Source organism: Camelus dromedarius, chromosome 17 (genome assembly GCF_036321535.1).
Source record: "Camelus dromedarius isolate mCamDro1 chromosome 17, mCamDro1.pat, whole genome shotgun sequence".
Classification (NCBI taxonomy): Eukaryota; Metazoa; Chordata; class Mammalia; order Artiodactyla; family Camelidae; genus Camelus; species Camelus dromedarius.
In genome coordinates, this window is record NC_087452.1 from 6,389,006 (window position 1) to 6,407,341 (window position 18,336).

Below are 18,336 nucleotides of genomic sequence, written 5' to 3' on the forward strand. Positions count from 1 at the left end.
ACATTTTCTGTATCTCTATTACAGCACATAATCACACTGTATTATGTTTTTTCATGTGTCTTTCTACTACCTCAGTCCTTGGGTGCTTTGGTTTCAGGGATTATTTTAATTTTATTTCCAATCTCTCTAGCACAGGGCCTGGCCCAAGGTAGATGCTGAATAAATGCTAATAGAATGGAATTGAAATTCAGTTGCATAGTTGCAAGAAACATTCAATCACATTCTGATTTGACCCCCTATAGTAATCATCCTGAGAAGCAAGTATTATTATTAATATCATTATATATGTATTAAAAATAAACAGAAGCTCAGTATCCTGAAAATTTCTTTTAGATTGGTGTTACTCAGGTGATGTTTGCCCAGTTTTCCATCGAAGAGTTGATTGTTATTCTCTGCTTTTCTTTATAATTTATGCAAGGCTTATTCCGTGACAGCAGAGTCTAACCCTTATGTAGACCTCTATCCCCAGCATGGGGGTTGGCTCTATCCCCAGCGTGAGGTGGTAGACACTCAGTAATTATTGATCTGAATGTAATTGTCACTTCTATATGTTAGAAATTGTGTTTGTTACCAGTTTAGGGAAAGATTTTAAAAGTTGCTCATGATTAAGTCAACTTTCACTCCACCTGAATATTAACCAGATGTACTCACTGTTTTATCAGAGATCAGATGCTGAGAGAGAGAGAGAGAAAGAGGGAGAGAGACTAACTGGGACTGTCTTGTAGCTTTGAGAAAAGGACATGGGAAATTGCAGTGTAAACAGATCCTGCCTGAGAGAGAATTCTTTGTGCTAACACCAGAGAATGCAGGGCTGTCATGTGAGGAGCAGTTATAATCTTTGTGTATCAGGTAAGGCAGTACAGAGAGGACTCAGGTTCAAGGAAAGGAGGAATTGGAAGGGGCCAAGTGATTGAAATCAACAAAGGGAACAGGCCAAGAAATATGAGAAAGGGAGAGGAAGGAAGGCTGAGACGGAGTTCTGCTGATAGCGCTTACAAGAGAGTAAGGAATGCAAAGTGAGCTGCAGTGAAGGAGCCACCAGACACCATCTGTGCTCCCCCGCCTCCTCCTCCTGAGACACTTTCTTCTGAAAAGGATCGTCATCATCAAACCCCAAACACCACTGCAATATTTTGTGGTGGCGTTGCTTTTAAAATGTGGACTATCATTTTATTTTAAGAATTTGTTTAGTCTATGATAACATTCTGGTACTTTGTAAAACTAAAATCTAAGTCATCCTGTCAAGAGAGATGGTAAGTTGAGAAGCTAGGGTATTTTTTCCCCAATCATCATGGTTGCTGATTTTGGTAGCGAGTTGCCCACATGCAAGAAACGTTTCCTGGTATTAGCAGTGGGTTCCAAGTTATGTTTTCAGCTAATATGATTTTCTGGCCTAGAGTCATTTGTGTCTGAATAAAAATGATGGCTATAGTCATAATTCCTCATATTCTCCTCAGAACAAGTTCCCTTTGTTCATGAGTCTGTTATTATTGAAGAAGTATTTAGTTGTAGGTAAATGACCCTTGCCTCCTGCCTTTAATTGAAACTCAGCCTGCCACAGTTAATGTGTTTCATGACTCAATAAATCCCGGAAGAAAAACCTAATGTGCTATAAAAGCAAAGGAAAAAAATGAATTGGTTTCAGCATACATTTTCCTTTGTAAACAATTTCTTGCTGTCATGGAGAAAGAGCTCTCTTGACATTCTTTTTTGCATAATCTTCCACACTTTGTTACCAGTATCTGTTCACTTGTACACAGTTCTGTTTTCAGAAGAAGAACCCTTTGGTCTGTTTGGAAGGGAAGGTGAGATCTACAGTCAGGCTTGTCCTAATCAACTGCTTGAGCCTGCTCTTCTATGACTCAGAGAGGCCTGGGAGACTTCAGCTTTTCTAGAAACAAGAGGCAGGGGTTGGGGGTGCCCACAGGGTCCTGCTCCCTTTCACCACCACAGTCAGGATATGAAACAGTTTCATCAGACCCCAGTACTCCCTTGTGCTATCCCTTTGTAGTCACACCCCCTCCCCCCAGCTCCTGGCAACCACTGACATGTTCTTCCCCAAAATAGTTTTCTTTTTCACAAAAAAGTCATATAAATGGAATTATACTGGCTTTGAGACTGGCTTCTTTCACTCAGGTGATACCTTTGAGATTCATCCATGTTGTATGTATCAAGAGTTTGGTCTTTTTCATTGCTATGGTATGAGTGTCCCACAGTTTGTTTATCCTGTTGAAGGACATTTGAGTTGTTTCCAGCCTTTGGGGATTATGAATAGAGCTGCGATAAACATTCATGTACAGGTATTTGTGTGAACATAAATGTTGACTTCTCTGAGGTGAATATCCAGAAATGGGATTGCTGGGCCATATGGTAAGTGGATACATGCAAACTCTTTTTATCTGTGTAACACCTATTAAACATCCACAGAACCAGTGTTTTACAGAATGTGCTATTAATGTCCAACAGTCCTAGTATTTCACAGAACACACTTGGGAAATAAAGCTTTGGGAAGGCTTCGAATGTCACGTGACAGTTCTGTATTTGAGAGTCAAATAGACCTCCAATCCATCTCCCTTCCCACATCCAAATTTTGCTTAAGTTCTGCCAGGACTCCCACCACATTCCCATTTGTTGAGGACCTACTGTTGCCAGACATCTGTATCATGATCACATTTAATTTAACTCTCACAACAGTTCTGTAATTTTGCAGATGAGGGAGTTGAGGGCCAGATTAAACAACTAGCTTAAGTTCTCCCAGCTGGTACATAGTTGAGCTTTGAATCCTTGTATCTTATTGCCAAGCCTAGTGCTTTTTCTGCTGCCCACTCTACATGCCTTTTTCTCCCGTTCCCTCTTGGAACTTTTTTTTTTGTTTTCCTGGGTCTGTAGTCAGTTGTCTTAGACCAAGGTTGGCAAATAAAAAAACAGTATTGTCACTTCCCACGTCCATGCTTATGGTAGACTTCGCTAGTTTGATTCCATCTTCTTTTTCTTTCTCAGCCCTGATGCACCTTTCTCCAGACAACTGTCAGTTGATTGGAGTTAGCATATGAGCTGATAATCATTTGCTGTTTTGTTCTTGGACTGTGTTTTAGTTATGTATTGCTGTGTAACAAAGTACTTCAGAGCACAGTGGCTAAAAAATAATAAACACCATTTATGATCTCACATAATTTCCACAGGTCAAGAATTAAGATAGGGCACAGCAGAATGGCAGTCCTTGCTTCACTGTGCCTGGGGGCATATTCAGTTGGAAGACTTGAAGGCTGGGGCTGAAGTCATCTGAAGGCTTGTTCACTTGCTTGTCTCATGGTTTACTGTGGCTGTTGGCTGAGGGCCTCCCTAGGGCTGTTGTCTGAACATCCTCATGTGTCCTCTCCCTGTAACTTGGGCTCCCTCAAAATGTGGTACCTTGCTTAGTTCCAAAGGCTAGAATGGAGAGAGAGAGAGAGTGTCAGAAAACATCCCTTTCATCACATTCTGTTTCTTAGAAGTGAGTCACTAAATCTGTCCCATTTTCAAGGGGCAGTAAACTAAACTCCAAATTTAAAGGAAGGAGCGTCAAATAATTTGTGGACATATTTTAAAACCACCAGATGTTGTGCACATATTGGACATAGATGGTGTTCTTTGTGTGGGCCTTGTATAGCACTATGAATAATTAAGTGTTGGAGTTAAGGTTTTTCAGTGGTAACACTTGGAGCTAGCATTGTCTGGAGCCTTTTACCCAGCACGCCCACAGTGAATATTTGCTGGTTGGAGGGAGTTACCTTGGAATCTAACCTCTCTGCCCTTCCTTAGGTCTTAAAGACACCTCCCTTTGTCAGTGAGAGGTTTGCCTAGAGCCCCAGAGATCAGACCTCTGACAGAAAAAACTGAGGGTAAGCATGTTTAGGGCTTATTCCTTTTGTAATTCCACAAAAATTGTTGTCCTTTCAGTGCATCTGTCCATATTTTCATTATGTAGTGCAAATTTTTATGCACAGTTAATTAGAGTCTTTCAGACATTGACAGATAACCAAAAAAGGAGATTTATTGGTTCACTTAACTGAGAAGTTCCAGGGGGTGAATTTATTATGATTGGATCTAGGGCCTCAAAGAATGTTCTTAGGATACAGTTTCTTTCTCTTCTGCTCTGCCCCTGTGTTTTAGCCCGACTTCCTGCTCTGTTGGTTTTATTGTCAGGCAAGCTCTCCTGGGGAGGTGGTCCAAGTGGACAGCACCATTATATTCTACTGGCTTAGCACGCTCAGTAAACCAGGTTACCTCCAGTTTTCCTGTCACTCCAGAAAGTGGCGAGGTTGACGCTTGTCTTAGTTCCTTCAGGCTGCTATACCAAAACACCACAGATGGGTGGCCTACGAACAACAGAAGTTGGCTTCTCACAGTTCTGGAGGCTGGAGTCCAAGATCATGGTGCCAGCAGATTCGCTGTGGTGTCTGATGAGGGCCCACTTCTGGGTTCATAGGTGGCACCTTCTTGTTCTGTTTTCATCTGGTGGAAAGGGCAAAGGATCTCTTCTGTTACAAGAACACTAGTCCCATTCATGAGGGCTCTACCCTCATGACCTAAGCATCTCCCAAAGGCCTCACCGGCTTATACCATCATCTTTGGGGGTTAAGATTTCAACATACGAATTTCGGTGGGACAGACATCCAGACCACTGCCATGCTTACTGGCCTACCTCGGGTCACGTACTCACTCCTGAGCCAATCACTGTGATGTATGTGGAATCCTGGCCTGGTCAGTGGGCAGTCAGTCCCTCTTGAACCCAGGAGCTAAGGTTGGGAGAATTTGTTCCTCCAAAGGCTGAGATGGGCTTTGTTATCATAAGCAGGCGTGCTAGACAGAGGCAGCAGACATTCCCTGTGCACAGCAACATGCTTTTTGGCCCCAAGGACTTTCTCTAATCTCTGCTCTCCCATTGCTGTCCTGGATTTCCACTCAGCCAGTCCTCACTTTCACAGTCATGTTCCTACTCAACTTGTGGGTTCTGAGTTTTCCAGGAAAACAACTTAAAGGGCAAATGCACCCTTTTGTAGTCCAAGGTCTAACTCTTACTGTTGATGCCTTAACTGACTTCTGTGACTCCTGCCTTCCTGACTCCTGACCAGCTTAGGATTTGAGGAGCTCAGGGCACTTTGGTTTGGGTCTTAATTTTCTGGACTTCTAACCTGTCTCTCATAGTCAGGAAATGGTTACTCCTTGACCTGTGGCCTTGACTTGGGGCCTTTTGACTCCTTCATCTCTGGTGTTCACAAACCTATTAACCCCTTATTTACCTCGCATCCTGTCTCTTGGTTTATTTTATTACTCTGCCTTGTTACCACTAAGTCTTGGCTTAATAGTATCTCATGGGCCAAATAATTCCCTAACACTGATCAGTATTGTGGGCTATGACTTCTACATTGACAGGCCTCCCTCTCTCCGCTGCTTCTTTGGGAGGAAAAGCCGAGATACAATGGAATTAGCCTTGGATTCAGACTGAGAAGCCCTGAGTTCAAGACCTGGCATACAGGACTTCAGGCAAGGCTTCCTAATCTCTCTGCATTTCAATTTTCTCATTTGTAACACAGGAAGAATAATATCTACCTCACAGGATTACCTTGAAAATGAAAGAGAAGAATGTAGATATTGCAAAATAGTAATAGAAAATAATTCTAAACTGTTAATGTGTGTGTATTTTAGATTAGTTTATTTTTTCTCCTTCTAAGCTTCTTTCGTTTATGCAGCCTTCCCCACTTAAGCAGCTAGGCCATTCTGTGCTCGTTAACTCTGGGAAGGAAATGTCAGAGCAGAAAAAACAAGTAGGAATCTTTCTTGCTTTGGTTTTCAAAAGTCTAAAGCCCTAAGGGGAACACTGAGAGCACTGGACATGGCCAGGGGTTTGAGGAGAAAAAATCCGCCGTTCTGGGCAGAGGTGGGGCGGTAAGGGTGGGAAGAAAGAGAGACAGAGAGGGTGTGATACAAGTAGAGATGCAGCAGCCCTGAGAGAGAGGGCCCCTGTGCCCTGCTTTCTGGGCAGAGCCCTGGGGAGCAGAAAGGACATGGCTGGCAGATTCTGAGTTCCCAGAGTGGCCCAGAAATGGTGCTGCACCAGAAGGGGTCATGTTGCCTGTGGGTGAGGGATGTGTCAGTGATGATCAGTGAGGATGGACGCCTACAGGCCAAACAAGGTGATGGCGATTTCATCTGACAGCCTAGTAGACAGATGACAGCAAGGACCAGAATGCATGCCCTGCCCCCACACGCCCCCAATCCCATGATTTTTCATAAACACTGAGAACCCAGAGGCATCCCTGAAAGTGGGAGAAAGACTTTAAATTAGCTGAGGTTACATTTTTATTACTCTGGTTGAATAGGGGCTAAAAGTGAAGTTGAGTTATAAAAATATTTTTATGTTTGGTATATAACTGTGTGGTAGATTGCTAGCCATAACTACTACCATAGAAAGCACTCAGCCTGGGTCTATAGGTAGGTACCAGACTACGTTTACTGAGTCTGAGTCCAGATGTTATTGAACCTTTGAATATATCTAATGTTCTGCTGGATGTGTGAGGTCTGGTACAGTCACCCCCTACATCAGGGGTTCTCCAAACCTGGTCCCTGGACCAGCAGCGGCAGCGCCACTGGGCACTTGTGAGAAACACACATTCTCAGACCCCACCCCACAGCTCTGGAATCAGAAGCTCTTCCACATCATTTTGATGCGTGTTAAAGTTTGACAACCACTGTTCTACATCATTTCTGTTTTCTCTTCTTATTTACATCCTCAGTTTCTCAGACTTACTCAAACACAAACTGTTACATTACCATTTGACCCTTGACTAACTTTGGCTTTGGGCCAGCCAGACATTTTAAGCTTCTCATTCGAGGACAGAAGAGCTTCTGATTTCCCCCAGAGCTTTCCTCATAAACATCCCAGTTTCATTTCACTTCATGGAGGATCTAATTTCTGGAAGGAAAGTAGGGAGATGAGGAGGAGACCATTCAGTAAATGGGGAGAGGGAATCAAGGCAAACATGGTCTTAAACCTTCACCAAATTTCGAAGGAGCCAGTGAACTTCACAGGGAGTGATTTTTGTGGTCAGGCAAGGTCCTAGGGAAATTTATGGCCTAAACATTTCCCTGTTTCTGGGTCAGGAAATGATAGCACACAGATGGAATTTACAATGGGAGCCTGAATGGAGTGGCCTCACCCAGGCAGCTCAGCAAAAAGCCCCTTTCACTGGCTCTATTCAGATATAATGAGTGCTCCCCAGGCTCTCCTGGCTGGCCGCTCTTTCTTTTTCCTCGACTGCTTTCACTTTTTCACAGAGGACTGCCCCACGTGTAGTCCACTTGGGACTGGAGTGAGCCTTGATTTGGCAGGAGAAAGGAAGAAGTACTCAGTGGCCTACAAAATTGAATCGCCCTGCCTCCCTGGCCCCTTTCCTTGAATAATAGGCCTTTGTGCTTTGAAATGTAGGGAAGTCCCAGTTTCTCAGGCTTAAAAAAAAAAAACAAAAAACCCAAACCAAACCTTCCTCCAGCCTCTCCCACTTTAAGATGCTTAGCAGGAAGTAGTTAAGGGGCAGAACAATGATTAAATAAGATGTTTCTTTAACAATTTTAGAAATCACTAGGCTAGCTGATTTCTAAACAAATGTGTTTGATGCATTCCTCAGATGGCCAAAAATATGGGCTCAATCTTAAAATCCAGCTTAAAAAAAATCATATGGGACAAATTGCTACACTGAAAAGGGAAAAACAAAAACCAGTTTTTGGCTCTAGCCAGTGACCCACTTTCATGAAACATTTGACAGAGCAAAATTGCATTACCAGAGAGGAGTCCAGACAGCCTCTGGAATCTGTTCAAATGGGTTTTTGATACTAGACATGATTTAGGTTATCTTTGTTTTCCCTTCCTGAATTTTATCTTACTTTTTCAAAGATGAATGGTAATAGCATCACATTCTTTTTTTAAATCCTGAAAGCAAATTATATTGCAAAATCATTATTATCATTTAGGTCCCCATAGGTTTTCCATGGCTTATGTATACTTGAACATTTTTGATTTTCATTTCACCATAAAAGATATACTTTCACCATTTGTTTTTGAATTTTGTAGACTGTGGCAGAGGTGTTAAACATTCTTCAATCAAGGACTGTTATTTACCTCTTTGGCTGAGTTGCTAGAGGCCAGGCTATGGAACTAAACTTGGAGTCTGAGGTTATTGTCTGTCCCTTCAGCAGCCATTCCCTTTCCTTTGGGTTCCAGCCCAGATTTTTATTTTCTTCTCTCAGCTACTGATCTCTGTGAGGCTCCACTCTCAGCTCCAGGTCTGGAACACATGATCCGTACCTGGCCAATCAAATTAGCAAGTCCTTTCTCACACACAGCATGGGGGAAGGGGGAAAAGCACAGTGATTGGTTTAGGGATGGATCACCTGATCCAGCCATAGCAAATGAAATACAGCCATGACTTCTGGGATTGGTGGGAGAAAGGCAGGTGCTTTTCTCCCATTTGATTCTAAAGTCTGGGAGAAGGTGGAGCTGGAGACACAGCAGCCAGTTTGACACTCTGAAGTAAAAGCCTGAAGTTATGGCAGAGGCTGGAGGCCTTTGAAGAGCCTGAGGATGAATGAAGCCAACTCCACTGAAGGCAGAGCCAAGAAACGGAGAGAAACTCAGTCCCAGTGACATCATTTGAGTCCTGTGCCTGAGGCCAGCCACACCACTAGAATGTTTAGTTGTTCCAGTCACTAGACCTCTTTAGTGCTTAAGCCAGTTTGGGTTGAGTTTTCTGTTTCTAAGAGTGGTCATACCAAGGCAGGTCTGGAGTCCAAAGGTACTGGGAATTTGCCAAGACAAGGCTCCAGGTGCTGGGAATGAAGCTGGAGCCTGGTCATCAGAACTGGGCCCCAGTACCCTCCCCCCTACTGTCTGGCTCCTGCCCAGACGAGGGGAGACTTGATGTTTCTGTAGAGGGGTGCTAGAGCAGCTTATGGGCTTGCCATCTCAGGTCAGGGCTGTCCTGGAAACTAGGAGCAGAATGGGACTTGGAGCTAGGGATCACGACCCTTCAGCTGTAGGGAGGAGAGGGGCAGGCCGGACACATACTGTGCGGGGCTGTAGTAAGGCAGAAACTTCATGCTGCGCTACTTCTCTTTTCTTGCAGGGACCATTTTTTTCTCTCCCGCTCTGGGTGTCCACCAGAGCAGAGAGTATATCTTTACTTTGGGTCTCTGCCCTGAACGTCTTCCCACCTTCTTGTGCTCTGCCTAATTTCCATAACTGGGTTAGACATCTCTCCTCAGTTTTCCCATAAGGTCTTTTATGTACTGAGCATCACATTTTTCGTACTATATTTTTATTCATTTATTCAACAACTATTATTGAGTGCCTGCCATGTACTAAGTGTCATTCCAGGCACTGAAGGTACAGCAGTGAACAATACAAAAATCCCCACCTTCAAGGAGTTATATTCTAATCGGTAGAGATACGCAGTAAAATTAACTTATAAGCTTTTAAAAAGTGGAAACATGCAAAGGGGAAAAGTTAGGAAAGAGAATAAGGACTGACAGGGTAAGATTATCATTTTTAATGGACTGGTGAGGGAAGACTTCATTGAGAAGATGGCATTTGGGTAGATTTGAAGGAGTTGAGTGAACAAGCCATGTGGGTATCTCGGGGAAATACACTCCAGGTGACTGGAACAGCAAGTGCAAAGGCCCTGAGGTGAGGGCTTGTGGTGTTTGAAGAATAGCAAGACAGCCAGTGTGGGTGGCACTCCAGGGAGAGGAGTAGTGATTGAGATCATCACAGGGTTAACAGGAAAATGGGGATCAGAGGCTATTTCAATTATTTACTGCCACATAAGGAACCACTCCAGAATTTAGTGGCTTAATAATCCAGTTTATTATTTCTCATGATTCTGTGGTTTGACCTGGCAATTATTCTGCTTGTCTCACCCTGAGGTCCCTCGTGTGGCTGCTAAAGCAGGACACAGGATGTCCTGTGGCTGAACCTCTCTCACAGTGTGGTTTCTCATCATTCACTTGTTTTGCCCAACCTTCTTATGTGACAACTGGGTCCAAAAGGGAGCATTCCAAGGGGACAGGCCTCAGTGTGCAAGTACTTATCTAGCCTCTGATTGCATCACATTTGCTAATGTTTCATTGGCCAAAGCAAGCCATGTGGCCAAGCCCAGGGGAAGGAACCCCAAAAAAGAATGTGAGTACCAAAATGCAGGATTCACTGGGAGCCACTATAGAGGCTCAGGGATCCTGGTTTCTGAGCCCACTGGAAGAGTGAGGCAAAGGTGTACGTGACTGATGGACAGTGAGGTTGGGCTGGAGTGGAGGAGAGTGGTCAGGTCAAGAATGTTGACCACATCCTTGTGACCTAGCTGACTAGCTTTGTCCTTTGATAGAGCCATTTGAGAAGCCTTCACTTGAGAAGACTAGTTCTCTGTCACTTCCATCAGCCTCTATTTCCTTAGATATGAACAGTTGGCATCATCTCAGTCATATTTAAGGTACTGGGCAAACAAGTTTCAAGGCAAACCTCCAGGCTGAATCTCCAACGAGATTGCTTCCTTTTAAGTATGTAGGTGGGCTTCACTCCACTTCTTGGCCTTCCTTGTCCTGAGACTTAACTCTGGGCAGTGCCCTGCCATTGTAACCCTGTCACATTGCACACTAATCCTTTGCTATGTGACTGCCTCCCTGCTCTGGGTAGTGAGCTTCTCAAAGGAGGGACCTTTCCTATTGGTCTGTGTCACCCAGGTATCCTGTGCAGGACCTGGGAAATATTTGCTGAATGAATGAGTGAGTGAGTGAATGAATGAATAAGTGATTGACTGAGTGAGTAAAGGCAAGAAAATATCCTGATACTACAGCCAGGCAATGTTTTGGTGCTCAGTGCGGGGAGAGAAGAGGGAGGTAGGAAAGGCCAAGTTACAGAGGAACACGGTCTTAAGTGTGTGGGCTTTGGAGTGGGGAAACCAGGACTTAGAACTGGGCGGGGCAACCTACCAGCTGTGTGACCTTGGCCCAGCCACTCAACTTTTCTGCACTTGTCTCCTTATATGTAAAAGGGGATTAACACAAGTAACAGATTAATTCAATAAATATTTATTGAATGCAACATGCTAGGTGCTATCCTGGGTGCAGGGACTCACCAGGGAACTCAGTCTTTTGTGGCAGCCACAGGATCACGCTGCTTAGAGCAACTTTAAGAGAGAAACTCTTGCGAGCAGTGAAGTAGCTAACTTCGCCTCCCTCCACTGCACCACCGCATTCGTGCTGAGGCTGTGGTGAGGGCGCTGGGGCACTGCAGCCTGGGCTCTGCCAGCCCAGCCCTTCCTGCCCCCCAACCCCCACCCCCATAGGTATCAGACTTGGATCAGGGTCAGAGGCTTTCCTGCTTACCTCTGCTCCTTCCCCTTTATCCTTCAGAGATGTTTCTCCCAATGAAGCTCTTCCATGTCTAATTCTGTCTTGGTGTCAGCTTCCTGGAAGGCCCAAACCATCAGAGCTCTGTTCTCAAGAACTTTACCTAATGGAGATCAAATAGTACCTACCTCTGATGGTTGCTGTGAGGAGTAAATGAGATGATATTTGAGAAGGGCTTAGCAGAAGGCCAGCACCCAGTAAGAGCTCAGTCAAGGATATACATTCTTGTTTCTATTGTTATTACGCTCACTGATTTTACTCCCCAGGTGAGCAGATGGAGAATGGTATCTTTCAGGAGTCAGTTTCATTGGTTGGTTCAACCCAGTGGACTGCGCCTGGATCCCCGTGTCCTTTAGAGTTTCTTCAGGAATAAGAGGCCAGAGACTGGAAATGTGAAATCCTGGGAAGATGCTTTGTGGCTTTCAGAGAGTGACCATGGAGCTTCCGGAAGAATATTCTGATTTTAGGAAGGTCCCAGTGTGTAGGGGAAGAAGCCTAAATGACAGTCTTTGAGGTCTGCCCTTTGCTGAGAGCAGCACTGGCCACTGACTGATGCTTGGAGGAAGGAGCCAAGGGGCTGCATAACATAGTGCACGTGAGCACAAGAGACAGACTGCCCGGGTGCAGATCCCAGCCCTGCCACTTCCTACCGACTTCCGGGCTCGTTAGAAGATTTAAGGTGATAAAGACAGAGTGCGCAGCACAGAGCAAGTGTCTGAAAACTGCTGGCCCCTCTCCTCCCCACACAACACTTTTATTCTATTATACTTGGAATAGTTAACATAAGTGGAACTTCTCTGGGTTGGAAACTAATGGTCAGGGCCGGGCTAAGGAGCCACTGTCCTAACCTCTGTGGGTTATTGTGCAGGAGAGGAAGGTCCACGGAATGAAAGGAGGGAGGCCTTTGGGGCATGGAAGGAGTAGGGCTTTCACTGGGCAAATATTTACTGAGCAGCCACAGATGCCAGCCCCTTTGCTGGGTGCTGGGCTTATGAAGGTGATTAGGACACAGGCTAATCACCTGTGTTGCTCAGGAGCTCAGATACTAACTGGAGGCCAGGGGTAGACAAACAGGTCTGTAAACAGTGTGCTGGTCCCATGATGAGGCGACACACAGCTTGGGAGCATGGGACCCTGGGTGGATTGGTTTTTGTCATTGCTCCCCTCCCAGACCAAGTGAAGCTCCTCTGGCTTTGTTTCAGATTTTTCCATAGCACACACACATCCCATGGGTGCTTACTCATGTCTCCCCTTCCTGCCAGACAGAGAACTCCAAGAGGCCGTGGGCTCTGAGCGCCCAACTCCTGTGCGCCCACAGGGTCTGGTGCAGGACTCTACACACACAGGCAAATATGTATGGATTGAGTGGTCTTCCATCTCCCGTTGTAAATGAGTAGAACAATGTTGCTCTCATGGGTGGTGGGTGGAGTCAGTGGGGTCATCAAATGTAAATCACCTCACAGACGTCATTATTGTAGACTTTCCGAATTGGTGCAGTCTCTTGTGGGCTAATGTAGTGAGCTGTGCCATCTTTCTGAACTTTCTTACGTGGATATGTGAAGGATTCATTAAGTAAATGTATGTACTGCTAGAACAGGGCCTGCCATGTAGTAGATGCTCAGAAAGCCTTAGCTAAAACGATAGGTAGAAAGTTTTAGTAACACAAGATGAATAAGTTCTGGAGACCTGCTGTGCTGCACAGTCCTACAGTTAACAGCACTGAATTGTACACTTAACCTGTTAAGAGAACAGATCTCACCATAATTAAATTCTTCCTGTGGTCAGAAATTGTTCTCACCACAATTAAAAAAGTCCCCACAAACCAAAATCAAAATAAAAAAGCCCATGAAGGACAAAAATATACATAGGGAAAAACAGAGGCAATGTTATAACTTATTAGAATGCCCAGAACAAATATATCACTTCTAAAATTTATCATTCACATTGGTTTAAATAAGGTGCTGAAAAAAGTGTTAGCTATTACAAGTATTATCATCGTTGCTAGTTTTTTCAGCGTTATATTACCAATCAGAATTCTGAGATTCAGGGAGCTGAAGCATCTTGCCAGGGACCGCCCGGCTTGCCAGGGACCGCCCAGCTTGCCAGGGACCGCCCAGCTAAATCTGGGCAGAGCAGGCACTAGGAGCCAGGTCTTCGAGAGTCCCAGCCCAGTAGCTCTGGGACGTTCTTGGAATCGCCCACCAGAGGGCGCTCTTACCCCAGGATAGGATCTGGCCAAGGCTCCAGCTGCAGCCTCTTCTCATGAGGAGAGCCGAGCCTTCTAGAGCTAGCAGGATTTTGACCGTGTCTAAGCCTTGTTTTAGAGAGAGAAAAATTAAGCTCTGAGAAGATATGTCTCAGGGCACAGAGGCACCCACAGACAGCAGGTGGTACTGAGGTGGGGTCCCGGTTTGCCCATTTCTGACTCATTTGCTTCCTGCCTCCCTGTGGCATCTCTTGCCCACTTTCCCACAGCCACTTCTAGACTCTTCCTTGCAGAACTTGGTGCTTCCCTGCTGTGTTCTGCTGTCTGGGGTGGAGAGGGTGTCTGGGAGCACGGCAGGGGTGAGGAAGGCTGGGTAGCCCCCCATTTCTTACCATTCTCTACAATCTTTCAGGGCTGTATGTGTACTGCTGAGGGCAGGGACCCATGAGCCACACCACCTTTGTCCAAACTCTCGTCTTCCCCTTACCAGTCCTGTGTCTTGGGCAGTTAGTAAACCTATGTCTCTTTGTCCCACCCTTAGAATGGGAGTTATAAAGTACCTGTCACACAGGGTCTTTGTGAGGATTGAGTTAATATGTGCAGAGCACTTGGAGCAGTTGTAAGCACGTGGTAAGAACTATAAAAGCGTTAGTCGTCAGTGTTGTAACTCACCAGCATCCTGCCTGGGTATAGGAGCTTAAGTGAGAGTTTCAGTGTGACTCATCACAGTCCTCAACTCTTCGCTCGTCCGTAGTACCCTTCCGTAACAACAAGTGCCGTCTACTTGCAGTCAGGCTCTGCAGTGTGCCAAACCTGTGACTTCATTATCTCAGTTAATCCACAGAACCACCACAACGTAGATACTATTACTGTTCCCAGCTCAGGGTTGAGGCTTACTCAAGACGAAGGCATTTAGCCAGGACAACACAGCGCGTGACGGAACTGGACTCACACTCAGGCCTGCCCGATGCCAAAGCTGAGGCTCTTTACCACTGTGCTGTCTGACCTCCTCTTGAAGCCAATTCAGAACCACCTCAGGTCCTCCCAGGAGCCCCAGGCATCCGCTTTGCTCCCTGCCCCTCTGCAGGACCTATCTCTCTGAGAAGCAGTCCTGCAGGGTGAGGTTTCCTGCCACTCTTATCCTGGGGGACAAAGGAGCAGATTTCACAGATGTCTCCCTGCTCTCGGGCAGAGACATGACATGCTGTGACTGACAAACAAAGAGGCCTCTTAAGATTAGAGCTGAGTTAGCCACGCAGCCTTCAAGGGCCACCTTCCTCCCCTCCCATTTCTGCTGCAGCTTGCAGGCCACTTACCTGGGCAGGGTGGGTGCCTGCGTCTCAGGTGCGTGAGTTCGCTGAGTTCTGGGCGATCCAGGATGTAAGGCGAGCTCTCAGTGACTCCAGCCAGCCTACCTGGGAGTTTTCCTCTCTCGGCCTGTGATAGAGCCTGTGCAGCTTTGACATCTTTAAGCTATGAAGGCAACAGCAGGCACCAACCTACCACTGCAGAATCACAGAAAGTCAGTCAGGGCTGGAACGGACCGTAGGGTGCAGGGAAAAGGGTCAGGATCACACTGAGCAGGAAGAAAGGAGATCAGATTTAAGCCCTTACTTACCCTCGGTTCCCTTTCTGGTGCCTGCAGCTCCCAGAGGTGCCGAGAAGAGGCTGAGCTGGGATGAGGTGGGAATACGCACCCAGGCCACTGAGTGCATGTGCATTCAGTGCTCTCTGTCTCATACGTGATGATCCTGGAAAACAGGGTTTCTTAACCTCAGCACTAGTGGTGTTGGAGCTGGATAATTCCTTGTCGTGAGGGCTGTCCTGTGTTCAGCAGCATCTTGAGCCTCTACCCTCTAGATGCCATAGCACTCCTGCAGTCGTGTGACAACCAAAAATTTCTCTGGGCATTGCCAGATGTTCCCTGGGGGACATTTGCTCCCTTCCCCACTCCCCCCTCCTGCTGAGAACCAGTGCTCTAAAAGCCGGCTCCTTCCCGATCAGAATCACATATTAAGAGCTTGCTATGAGCCATGCTCTGCTGGTACATGAGTCAAGCATGGGCTCTGTCCTTAAGGGACTCAGAGACCAGCGGGGGAGACAGACAGGGTCACACAGAGACAAGCGCTGGGTGTTCCAAGGGCACAGCGGCAGCTGCTGCGCTGACGGGAGGTCCAGGAAGGCTTCACAGGAGGACACGGCAATTTTCCTGGCAGGCAAGGCGGGTGAATGACATTCCAGGAAGAAGGAATGGAATGTACAAAAGTCAAAGTTGTGAAGTGTGACATGCTGCGGGAAAAAGTATTCAACTGTGGCTGTGTCCCAGGGTGCAGGTGGGGTGTGGTTAGGGAGCAGGCTGGAGAGAGGAGAGGCAGGGTGAGAACGCTGCTGGGGACAGTGATGATGGCTAAGTTAACACATACAGGGAAGCTACAGCTCAGTGGTAGAGTGCCTGCTTAGTGTGCACAAGGTCCTGGGTTCAATCCCTGCTACCTCCATTAAAAAATTAATTAGTAGAAAATCTTAAAAATTAAAAAAAAAAAACCCACACATTATGTGCCACACTGTTCTAAGTGTCTTATGTGTATTGTTTCTTAATTTTCATGGCAGTCTTTGAGGGTTATATCATCATCACTTCCACTTTATGGATGGTAAAATGATGCACAGAGAGATTGTGTAACTTTCCCAGGCCATTCAGCTTGGGAAAGTTAATGGAAATTTGATTTCAGGAGCCAAGGATTTTAAGCAGAGCACTGTCAGGGTCAGTGTCTCCATTATCTTTTGCTGCATAACAAACCACCCCAAATTTACTGGCTTCACCAGTGCCATTTTATTATATTGCATGAGTCTGTGGGTTGGCTGGGGCTCAGCTGAGTGGTTCCTCTGCTCGTCTGGCTGGGGCTCTCTCATGCAGTAGCAGTGGGATGGTGGCTGTCACTGTGGCTTGGGGCTGGATGTCTGCCACTTCGATGTTCCTCCATGGTGCTCCTCTCCCTCTGTCTTCCTTCTGGGCCTTTCCCCATGACCACTCTCTCCAGCAGAGGAGCCTCTTCTTCTTGGTGGCTCGGTGGCTTAGGACTCGGAAGTCCCCGGGTGTCATTTCCTCTGCCGTATCGTTCTGGTCAGAGTGGTCACAGGCACAGCCCAGATTCACAGAAGGGGTCATGGGTTCCGCCGCTGATGGGAGGAGTGGCGTGCCCATACAGGGAGGGAGGAGTGGAATCGTTTGAGGCCATTTTTAGATACTGTGTATCACAGCCAGATTTTTATTCCAAAAAGAATGTTCTAGCAACATTGTGGGGGTGGACTGAAGACAGCAAGACTAAAGACATGAAAATGAATTACAAAGTCACTGTAATAGCTTTGGTTGATTCGTCACTCAGATTCTGCCTTCTGTCACTGCGGAAAAACCAGTGAAATTGTGTTTTAATAATAATAATAATACAATAATCATACTAGCCTACATTTATTGAGCATGTACTGTATGCCACACACTGTGGTGAGTGAGTACTTTCATACACGATTTAATCCTCACAATTAGCTCATGAGGCATATTCCTATTTTACCTTTCAGAAACCTGAGATCAAGTGTGTTAGTCACCTCAGGCTGCCATAAAAAAGGTCCACAGACTGAGTAGCTTAAACAACAGAAGTGTATTTCCTCACAGTCCTGGAGGTTGGATGCTCGAGATGAGGTGTTGGCAGGGTTGGCCTCCCCCCTGGCTTGTAGCTGGCTGTCTTCTCTCTGTGTCCTCGTGTGGTCTTTCCTCCATGTGTGTCTGTGTCCTAATCTCTTTTTGCAAGGATACCAGTCATATTGGATTAGGGCCCACCCACATGACCTCTTTTTACCTTCGTCATCTCTTTAAAGACCCTGTCTCCACATACAGTCACATTCTGAGGCCCCAAGGGTTAGGGCTGCAACGTACAAATTTTGAGGGGACACAGTTCAGCCCATTGCATCAGGGAATTAGCCTCTGCTCATGGGGTTAAGAGGTGGGAAGCTAGAATTTGACCTGGTCTGTCTGACTTCAGGCTCCTCTTAATAACCACTCCTTATACTATTACCCCACATTGTCTCCAGTTCTCGTCCCAAGCAGAAAAGAATCAGTTGGAGAAGACACCCAGCCTGGAGAGCTTTGCACTTAGGACCTAGCTTTTTATAACTGAGAAACAGGGGTTGAATTCCAGTCACCTGTTCTGTGTCCTTCACCTGTCACTGTATCATCGTGATCTTTTTAGAAGGGCACTGAAAGGTGGGAGGGGTGGCATATCCTGATAGAACCATGCTAGGGGATGATAGTGAGGATTACTAATACTTCATGAATGTGTACAGTGTGCCAGCAGAATGCCAAATGCTTTACATGCATTATTTAATTCTCACAGTGATCCTGTCAGGTGGGTACTGTTATGTTTCCTGTTTCACATATGGGGAAACTGAGGCAGAGTGGTACATTAACCTGCCCAGATTCACCCTGCTAGTAAGTGGCAGACTCAAGCTGAGCACTCATGCCGTCTGAATCCAGATCGTGTACTCTTACCTATCATGCTTCCAAACTGCCTCTGGGGACCTGGTGAAGAATGAACCTATACTCAAGTTGTTTGGGGTTTTTTTGATGTTGAGTTGTATGAGCTGTTTATAAATATTGGATATTAACCCCTTATTGGTCGTATCATTTGCAAATATTTCCT

At 45.9% G+C, this 18,336-nt stretch overlaps 2 long non-coding RNA genes across 3 annotated transcripts in view; one reads left to right on the forward strand and one right to left on the reverse strand.

Moving 5' to 3' along the window:
* The window catches only part of LOC135323333 (uncharacterized), a 55,136-nt gene that overhangs the window by 14,557 nt on the left and 22,243 nt on the right, over nucleotides 1-18,336 (forward strand). The window lies entirely within an intron of this gene.
* LOC116158290 (uncharacterized) lies at nucleotides 1,139-15,871 on the reverse strand. Of its 2 annotated transcripts, XR_004142580.2 has the most exons (4): nucleotides 15,264-15,871; nucleotides 14,962-15,150; nucleotides 4,267-4,494; nucleotides 1,139-3,429 (listed from the first exon to the last, which is right to left on the reverse strand). It is a non-coding gene; the product is annotated as an uncharacterized LOC116158290 (long non-coding RNA). The 2 variants fall into 2 exon arrangements; XR_010384778.1 differs by lacking the exons at nucleotides 14,962-15,150; nucleotides 15,264-15,871 and adding an exon at nucleotides 11,416-13,323.